The following is a 10224-nucleotide window of genomic DNA, read 5'->3' as shown; positions in this document are numbered from 1 at the left end:
AAAGGTAGGAGGATCGCCATGAGTTTGAGGCCACGCTGGTTCTACATAGTGAATTCCAGGTCAGCTTGGGCAAAAGAAAGACCTTACCTTGAAAAACCAACCAAAAAAAAAAAAAAACAAAAACACAAAAAACCTTACTTGCAATCTTAGAACTGAGAAGTCCTAAGACAAACAGATCCCTGGGGCTCACTGGCCAGCTAGTTTAGCCTAATCAGCAAGCTCCTTTCTTAAGGGAAAAAAAAAAAAAAACTGGATGGCATTACTTAGGAATGGCATCCAAGGTTGTCTTACCTGCATGCATACACATCAGCATGTACCTGTACGCGCACACATGCACACAAGCACATAAAAATTAAAATCAAATAAAAAGACAAGTGAGAAGTAAGCACGATTTATTCTGAAAACCAACCCAAACTAAAGAAGCACTATCTGTCAAGTGAGATCAAGGCCAAGCTGGAGCTACAGAGTGAGTTCCTGTTCTGCCTGAACTAGAGTGAAACCTTGCCTTTGGTGGGGCAGGGGGGAGATACCAGAAATGAATACCAGAAAGAAATGGAATGCTCTAAGTTAGCTAGGAAAGAACCAACCTAGAGACAAGAGTGCAAATGTGCAGATGTGGCTCAGAAAATCACAGTTTTGTGGTGGGTTGGTCTCTGCCTCTTCCTGTCTCCACTACCTCACCTTCACAGAACATAGTCACCTGGCATTACTATGAGGGGATAGGAAAGAAGATAGCACAGTTTGGGGGCTAAAAAACCTACTTTTATTTTGAAATAGTTGTAGAGTTACAGGAAGCAAAAATAAGGAGAGCAATGGATTTTCAGGAGGTACATGCTGTTTTGTTATATTCCACTAAGTGGTGGTGAAAGTTCTGGCCCCACAGCCCATAAGGGAGAAGATGCCTCACTCCTGCTGGGTAAAATGGGAAGTTCTGCATTCTTGATGCCTTTACTGGCACCTTTGGGGGAGGCATTCATTATTTCCAAGTAGGAATGAAAGTTTCCATTCCCCTACTAGGTCTTTTCTCCCACTATCCTGGTTTTAGGAGATTGAGTGGGGAGCAGGTATGGGCCTGTTACAGCTGAATGAGAATGGAAATGTGAGCTAGTTATTGAGTTCCTGATGTGTGGCTAAGATAAAGTAGTTATACTATTATTTGTTAAGACTGCCTTACCAAAAAGGGCTTGTGCCGTGAGTGGCACACATAGGACAATTCAGTTGCTCTGCATGCAGAATCAACATCAAGAGATTTCAGAAGCATAATTTTTTGGTACATGGGCAGCTGGTGATCATTGGTCCCAGTTCCCTGAAAAAAAGAAAAAGAAAATATTGCCTTATCAGGCTGTTCTTTCCCTGTCTTTTGCCTAGAGTGAGCATGCTTTTCTACTCTGGCTTTTGTTTCTGAGCTTCTGAAGTCTCTCCAGAACCTGATCCAAGATTACAAACAAGAAAGCTCAGGAAACCAATCACCTTATTATCTGTGGAGTCTCGTGATCCCTGGTGATTGTGCCCTAAGACATTTCTTATACTTGTGTCATATTTAATATGCAAGAATTTCATATGGAAGAATCACACTTGTGTCTACTTCCTTTGGTGTGGAATCAAAATTCAGTACTGCATAATGCAGGTACATCATAAAATCTAAAGTGGGTTTTGAGCTCACATCTTAAGCTCATCAACATTTTGACATGGATGATGGGAGAAGACAAACAAAAGTCATCAAAATAGAAGAGGAACTAGTTGTAAAAAAGATGGGGTTCAGTGAGAGGGAGATGGAGAGGGGACAAAGATCATGGAAGGGGATTATGATCTAATTACAAATGTTCATGTTAAAAAATTGTAAATAAAAAAGTTTAAAAAATCCCAAGCACTCCTTTCCACATTTGAGAATTGGCCCTGGAATGAACTTCTAAATATGTATAAAGAATGAACACCCAGTCTAGTGGCTAAGAATTTTAGCCTACTGGAACAAGACTTGTCCAGGTATCTATGGCCTTGCAAAGCCATCATCCTTCTTTGTTTCTGGTGCCCTATTGTTTGTTTTCTTGCAAAGCTTACAATGTTTGGGTGGTATGCTAATTTAAATGCCAAGTGTCCCCCATAGCTCCATGTGTCTTGAACATTTGGTCACTAGCTTGTGGCAGTTTGAGAGGTGGAGGCTTGCTATAGGAGGTACATTGCTGGGGGTGGATTGAGGTTTATTAACCTAGCTTGCCAGTGCTAATCAGCTTACTCTTGCTGCTTTCTGCCAGCTTCTGCGGCAAGATGTATGCCCAGCTTCTTTCATCCTCTCCCTGCCATGAAGAAACTTCCTCTTAAGACTGTAAGAATAAACAAAGTCTTTCAATCTGATCAGCAGCTTCTGGCTGGGTGTTTTGTCCTAGCAAACAGACAGCAGGTGACCTAATGAGGAATGGTATATTAGTCTTCTCATCAGTTGTGTTTATTAGTGTCCCCTGCAGCAATGTGATTGCTGGGACTTAACATTTGGCATAGATGGATTCTATAACCATTTATTAAGTCCAGGCTTGAGCCATCTTGAAGACCAAAAGGCTATGGGGGATCCAGATATAAAATAGCATGTTCTTTTTAATTGAGTAGTTCACAGTTTCTTTCACCATGAAATTAGAACATCATTCACACTGTCATCATAGCAATAGCAGTTGAAGTAATAAAAGGCTGGAGGTGGAGGGTATGGAGACCCCAAAGGATTGATCAGATCTGGAGAGGTAGTGAGGAGAGGAAAATGGGAGGAGCTACCTTAAGAGTAATTCCCAGGTGAAGAAAAGGACTTGTACTGAGCAAGCAAATGCAGAAGGAAAGTCAAGGCCAAAATGTTCAGTTCTTGAAAACAAGGAGACCAAAGAGTTTTGATTTTTTCAGGAGATATTAGGGTTAAAACAAATGGTAGGGTGAGCTTGGGGACGGACAGATGACTTAGTGGTTAAGGAGCTTATCAGTAAAGCGAAAGGACCCAGGTTCAGTTGTTCAGTACCCATGTAAAGCCAAATGCCCAAGGTGGTACATGAATCTGGAATTTGTTTGCAGTGGCTAGAGTTCCTGATGCACCCATTCTCTCCCTCTCTCTCCCTCTCTCTTTCTTTCTCCTTCTCTAAATAAATAAATAAATAAGTAAATAAATAATGGTGAGCTCAGGAACACTGGGGAAGATAAATAAGAGGCCTTGCAATTGGGGTATGAGACAGCCAGTCTAGCAAAAGGAAGGACAGGGCTCTGAGAACAACAACAAAGCCAGTTTCAGCAGGTTCTAGGAGTTGGCAGAGAACCCCACCCTTTCCCCTGGTAAACTTCTCAACTTTCTAGGTAGTTATACCCTTATACATATTCCTGCATCTAATATATATAATTGCAACAGATTAAACTATGGATAAGGACAATTTCTAAGAAAGCCTCTGCCTGTTCCAGGAATGAGACCATCCCAGAGGTGAGCAAGGGGAGAAGACATGGCTGGCCAGATGCTAGAAGCAGGCCTGGTAGATGCACTGGATTCTATCTACTGTCACTCTGGACAGGGTACTTTTACTTTTGCTCTATTGTCTGCTAAAAATAAACTTCCTTTAATCTCAGCACGAGAAAGGCAGAGGTAGGAGGATTGCCATGAGTTTGAGGCCACCCTGAGACTACATAGTAAATTCCAGGTCAGCCTGGGCTAGAGTGAGACCCTATCTCGAAAAACAATAAATAAATAAATAAATAAATAAAAATAAACTCCCACTGCTTCTCTAGCTATGTCCTGACATGAATTCTTCCCCTCAGGAACACTGGAACCCACATTGCTCCTGTGGCTGAGATCAGACAGAATTCAGAAGGAGGAATCTCCCCCTAGAAATAGCCATGATTGCATAGTTTACCAGTTCTATTTGAATTTACTATGACTATTTATTATGACTTACTTTTGTCTTCAGATAGACCTGACCACTGAATAAGAATTGAACTGGCCTTGAAGACAGTGTGTTGTCACCAAACAGAGTAGTATAACAGGGCACCCTATGATTACCTAGAAGCCCCAGTGCTTCAGTATTAGTGAAAAAGCGAAGTTCTTCCTCCAGTCCCTTGCAGAAATAGCTCTCTGCTCTTAGTCCAGATATACTTTCACCAAGCAGATTCTTATTTACTTAATTGGCTGTTAGCAGTGAAACCCAATGACCTGGGAATAAATGTGAAATTGAGGAAGTAGATTTCTACAAAGTAGCTTAAACTGCAGACTTACTCCCTCTCCTTCCTGATCCTGGCAGCAGTGAAAGTTCCATGGAGGTGAATAAATGAACTCATCCAGCTCCAGACAGGTGAAATTCTGAAGCTCTTAAAATGGAGGAAAGTAAAAAGGTATATATGATTCTACTTTATATGATACTTTCTGAATGGTGCTGGGTAAAGCACTGTGAGGTATTGCTAACTCTACCTCATGACTTTGAGCCTTTCCTTAGTAAAACTGAAGTGGAGATTACCAAATGAGCTGTATTAGATCTTTCTGAGCATCCCTGGAGACACACAGCTTCCCTTGGGTGGAAATTCCTACTTCCCTGAGCTTGTCTTTTGTCCTATAACTGACTGGAACAGTAGAGACATCACCAATGGGTTTCCTTTGACAGAATTTACAGGACCTTGGATGGAACTGGGAAATATACAGACCTACTGTTGATGAGTAGGCAATTGATGGAAGACAGTGCACAGTTGGATGATGTCTCCATGAAAGCCAAGAGCAATATTACTGAAGTTTGGACCTTAAGTGTCCCCAAAGGCCCATGTTTTGCAGGCTTGGTTTCCAGCCTATGCACTATTGGGAAGAAGTGGAACTTGTAGTAAGTAGCTCCTACAAGAAGGAGTTGTGGTGGTTTTGAATGAGAATATCCCCAGGTGTTGATGATTATGTTTCCTACTCAGCTTTCAGCTGGTAGAATGTTTAGCAAGTGGAGCCTTGCTGAAGTGAAAGGCTCAAGAATTCAGAAGCCCAGAAATACTATCACACTCCAAAGGGAGCTTAAGCGAGCCCCTGCATACCTCAAACTTCAGGCTTTACTCTCTGTTGGAAGCAAGTAAAGAATCCCTCTTCTCATTATATCAGAGCCCACTCCTAATATAAAACTAGGTAAAAAGGGCATGAGATAGCCCTCAAGGATGGGAAATGAGTAATGAAGTGAACCACTTATTTGGTTTCTGTAAATAGCCTGCACCATAAGCCTTACTAGCCCACACTGTAAGCCTTAGTAGCCTGCACCATAAGCTGTAGCAGCCTGCCTCAGACCACCAAGATCATAGGAGTCTGATACCACACTATGCTACCCCCACCCAAGGACCTGCACAAATGCTGACCTCCAAGGTCATAGGAGACTGATACCACACTCTGCTACTCCCACCCAAGGACCTGCGCAAATGCTGACCACCAAGGTCATAAGAGACTGATTGGTCCACGAGGGGCTTGAACAAATTAAACTAATTGGCTTAGAAACTATGGAGTGACACAAACTGACTGGCTCGCACCCCATGGGCTCCTGATATTAAAAAAATGATTGGTCTAATGCACAGGCTTTGTTAGAAACCCTATAAAAACTGTCCCGTTCCTGCATTTGGGGCTCTGCAGTCCTTTACCCCTGTGCGGTGTACGACTGTGGGCCCCAGCACGCTTGGAATAAAATCCTCTTGCAGTTTGCATCAAGACTGCTTCTCGTGAGTGATTTGAGGTGTTGCCATATCCGGGCAGAGCGTGGGGTCCTCGTTTTGGGGGTCTTACAGAAGGAGGTGTGTTACTGGGGGCAGACCTTGAGGTTTATTAATCCCTAGTTTGCCAGTGTTACTTAGCTCACTCTCTTGCTGCTATTTTCTACCTAATGTGGCAGAGGTAATGTCCAGCCTCTGCTCATGCCATGCTTTCTCCTGCCATCGTTAATCTTTCCCTGACTGTAAGCCAAAATAAAGTTTTCCTTCCATCAGTTGCTTTTGATCAGGTGCTTTATTCAAGCAATGAGAAGGTAACAGCAACAGAAACTCCTGTCCTTTTTTCTCTTGCTTCCCAGCTGTTCTGATGTGAGCAACTTCCTCTGCCCCGTGCTCCTATCATGGAGTACTGCCTTGCCACAATCCCAAAAGCAAACAGGGCCAGGACTGTGGAATGAAACCTCAGAAACTATAAGCCAAACCCACCCTTTTCTCCTTACAAATTGGTCATTTCAGGGCTTTTGTTTCAGCAATGGGACACTAACTAATACAAATGTGAATACACAGAGGAAACTAAATTACCACAAGTATAAAGGATTTCTAAAACACAAAATTTCCAGCTTACAGTTCTGGAGGTCAGAAGGCTGACCTCAGTCTCCCGAAATCAAGACATTGACATTGGTGAATTCTCTATTGGAGGCTATGTAGGAAAATTATTTTCTTTTTGTTCTTTTTTTTTTTTTTTAAATTTTTGAGACAAGGTCTCACGATGTAACCCAGTCCAGTCTACAACTTGTTATGTAGCCTAGGTTGGCCTCAAACTCACAATTCTCTTGCTTCAGTTCCCCCAGTTCTGGGATTACATGTATACACCACCATCACCGATACTTCTAGAAGCTGCCCACATTCCTTTGTTATTTCTTCCTCCATCTTTAAAGGTATGAATGTTGCATCCCTCTGAACATTCCCCAAGTCATATCTCCCTCTGAGAAAGGCTCCCAGGAAAGATTTCAGAATTCACATGATTAGATTTGGCCCATCTGAATAATCTCAAGGTCCATAAACTTAGTCACATCAACAAAGTCCCTTTTGTCATAGAAGGTAGGACAGCCACATGTCCTGAGGGCAAGGACATGGATGTTACTGGTGATCCATTATTCTGTCTACCACAGTGCCCTAGTTATTCATGTACCACTAAGTTGGTGCAAACACTGAGTTAAGCGCTATAGCCAATGTTCCTCATATTGAAGAGCTTCTATAATAATATGATTACCTATTAGTCTGGCTAGAGTGATTTGGAAAAATGAAGAGAAGACAAGAGTTCAGTTTCTGCAGGGAGACAAGGCCAAGGTAAGGAGCAGTTAAATAGCTGATAGTTGTAAGACTAAGGTTGTCTGTCCTCTTAACTTCCTTTGCTGTCTTCTATCTTCATCTCTAATGTAAGTAGGGAGTACTAACTAATACGCCATTGGATTCATGCTATGACTTTGATTAGTATTACCCAGGGTGTTTGTATGTTGCCATCCTGCTCTTAAGGATTAGTTGGTTAGCTACTCACCACTGTCCTTCAGGATGGAGCTTGGAATGAGTTTCCCTGGAGAGGTAGGGCAGGTTGCAGACAGAACCCAGGGAGGTCAGAAGGGTAGAATGTAAAGACAATAAAAAGAAATCAATGAAAGGGGATTAGGGCCTTGGAAGTTCACTCAAGGCTGACTCTTGGAATGAAAGAAGACTTGATGAGGATGGTAGAGAAGTTATGTGTACCATCCTCTGGACTCTAGGGGTCTGTGTGATCTTGCTGGAATGAGAGCTAGAATGAGTAAGCCTCATCATGGATGGCACCAATAGAGGGCAGAAAAACAAGACCAAGCAAGCCTGTGCCCTATGCTGCTGCCAGCACTTCCTTTTGGCCCAGTTTTCTTTTTTTATGTCCAATCCTGGAGATTTTCATCTGGCCAAGCCAATCCCAAATGCCATCTAGGTGGTCCAGCATAGTGTTCAACCCAGCTGTATCCTTTCATGCTTAGAATACGTTTTAGTGTAACCTCTTAGTTGATATCCTCTGTGGGATTTTCTACTTCCTCCACACTAATGAAGCCCTGACTACTCATTATCTGTGGGGTTTGGAAATATTCCAGGTCATGTAAATACAAACATTCCTGGCTTTCTCCCCAGAATCTGGCTTCCTAATTGTACTTCCATGCCTTCCAAAGTGGAACAGAAACAAAAGTTTTAAATGATTTGTTGTGTCATACTGTTTAAACTCTTCAGTCAGGGTGGAGAGATGGCTCAGCAGTTAAGGCACTTAGAAAAGCCTAATGACCTGGGTTCAGTTCCCCAGTATCCATGTAAGACCAGATGCACAAAGAAGTGCATGCATATGGAATTTATTTGCAGTGACTAGAGGCCCTGGCATGTTCATATTCTTTCTCTCCCTCCTTGCAAATAAATAATACTATATATAATATAATATTAAATATATATATATATATCTTCCTCTTCAGTCACAAACCAGCCACTGCTACATGCACTTGGAGGCTAAGAGAGGAAAATGGCGAGTTTAAGGCTAGTGGGCTACATGTTTCTCAGATACAAGAAAACTTAATCACTGTAAGATAAATGCTTAAGCTAAGGTTTTAGAAAGAGCATGATGCCACATGTCTACTACCCAGTGAGAACAAAAGTGATGGGGTGACATCTGGAAGGCCTTACAAAATGAGCATATGATAAAAACAAACTGGCAAAGAGAAAGGCTGAGGCCTTGCCACATAGCCAGTGGTGGAAGGGCAGATACCTCCAATGTCTGAAGATGACCTATGACTCATTACAATACTAAAACACATAGCCTTGGGTGGAGATTTAAGATGTTAATGGCACATGTGACTTGTAAAACTGTATGTTGAACTACATATGTCAGAGCTGGGAATGTCCACACTACGCAAATGAGTCAAAAAGCCTGACCTAACTGACATAAAAGTCCTTTGTGCAGTAGGATTTTTTTCAGCTATCGAGCTTTCTCTTTACTCTTGCCCAGTTCTTCCCTTAGAAGTGCATCCTTCCTTGATAAATTCTCTCACCTTGCCTGCTACTATCTACATGTGTCTGTCCAACTCTTTGTTCTGGAACACAAGACACTGGTGCTCCCAGTGGGTGCCAAATCTCAATATTACCAGCACTTGGGATGCCCAGGCAAGGCAGGAGAATCATGGATTCAAGGCCAACTTGGGCTTCCAAGCAAGTCTCAGGTGAGGGTAGAATATACAATGAGACCCTGTCACAAAAAAAGGTTTAAAAAATTACATCAGCAATGTGTGATAAAGTGGGAAATAGTTTATCTGAACTGCTTGTTTTTATCCTTTCCCCAACTTTACCTCAAATTGCGTTTCATTTCCATTAGTTTTTCCTCTTAGGCTACTTAATTTTTTTCTCAAACATATTTTCACAATTCTATACCTCTAAATATAAAATATAAAGATCTCAATCCCTCAAGAGACCACCAGGATGAACAGTCCCAAAAGGAATTTGAAATCATCAATTTCTTGAAGCTTCCTCTCCCAGCTTTACTTACCCTGGGCCAGTAGATGGCCTGCTTGCTTGGGCTGTCTTCCACCTCCAGCTGTCTTGTGTTTATTGCAACATCTTGCCACCTAGATTGGGTTGAAGAAGGGGAAGGAGGACAAATGTACTCTGTGACTTCTCAAGGCCTTCCTTCATCTGCCTAACCACCCTGAGCATAGAAATTAGGAAAGGGCCTCCAGAGGGGAGAGGCCTAGGCCTTGATAAGTAGCTGAATTGTGTTGTTGGCTAGTTAATAGCTAACTGGCTTGGCCCCTTTATCACCCATGTAAACCTGGCTATCTTCCAGCTCTATGTGGCCATTTACCTTGTCCATCACAAGGAAGGTGGAATTTTCTTTCACCGCAAATGCAGGAGAAGAACAGAACATTGAGCAGACAAGAGACAAAAATACTGAAGGAAAACTTCCATAAAACTATGCATCATTCACTGGTATCAGTGTAGAAGAGCCTGTAAAGCATTAGTTTATTCATCACATACTCAACAGGTCCTGTGTGTCTGGACCAGTGTTTCAGGGTGGCTTATTATTATCTGCAATGATGTTTCTCTGACTCCTTTAGATACAACGAATCCCACTACAGCTACTGGAGATTCCGGAGTCAAAGCTTGGGTTCTGGCAGTCCCAACAAGTTCATCCCTAATATGCCCATTAAAGAAGCAAGTCACAGTGGAAACAAGAGCAAGGGGTTTGTTCCATGTGGTCACCTTGGGAGAAAGAACAAAGAGGCACTGTGATTGTCTAAGTTCATATTCCAGCTACTGGACAGGAAGTTTAGGTTAAACAAAGGACAAGAGGTGTGTGCAGTCCTGACCAAGCTGCGGTTCCTCCCATCACTGACCAATCATTGTCTGGGTTCCAATATGTCTTGCAAGGTGGTCTAATAATTTGTCAGAATCTCTTCCTCATAGACAAGTTCCTCTTTTGCCTTTTACCACTAGGTTTAGATCTTTCCTCCTTCCCAGCAAGAGATG

The 10224-nt window shown here is 42.3% G+C and overlaps 1 long non-coding RNA gene and 1 other non-coding gene across 2 annotated transcripts; one reads left to right on the top strand and one right to left on the bottom strand.

Moving 5' to 3' along the window:
* Positions 1 to 1136: 1136 nt before the first annotated feature.
* On the bottom strand, positions 1137 to 9373 carry LOC123461452. The gene is made up of 3 exons (XR_006637701.1): positions 9245 to 9373; positions 2234 to 2321; positions 1137 to 1306 (listed from the first exon to the last, which is right to left on the bottom strand). It is a non-coding gene; the product is annotated as an uncharacterized LOC123461452 (long non-coding RNA).
* LOC123461964 lies at positions 1176 to 1309 on the top strand. Its single transcript, XR_006638007.1, has one exon. It is a non-coding gene; the product is annotated as a U11 spliceosomal RNA (small nuclear RNA).
* Positions 9374 to 10224: the final 851 nt, after the last annotated feature.

The sequence above is a fragment of the Jaculus jaculus genome, chromosome 6 (genome assembly GCF_020740685.1).
Source record: "Jaculus jaculus isolate mJacJac1 chromosome 6, mJacJac1.mat.Y.cur, whole genome shotgun sequence".
NCBI classification, from domain to species: Eukaryota; Metazoa; Chordata; class Mammalia; order Rodentia; family Dipodidae; genus Jaculus; species Jaculus jaculus.
The sequence above is the reverse complement of the archived record's forward strand: the minus strand, read 5'-3'. Positions and strand labels throughout refer to the sequence as shown.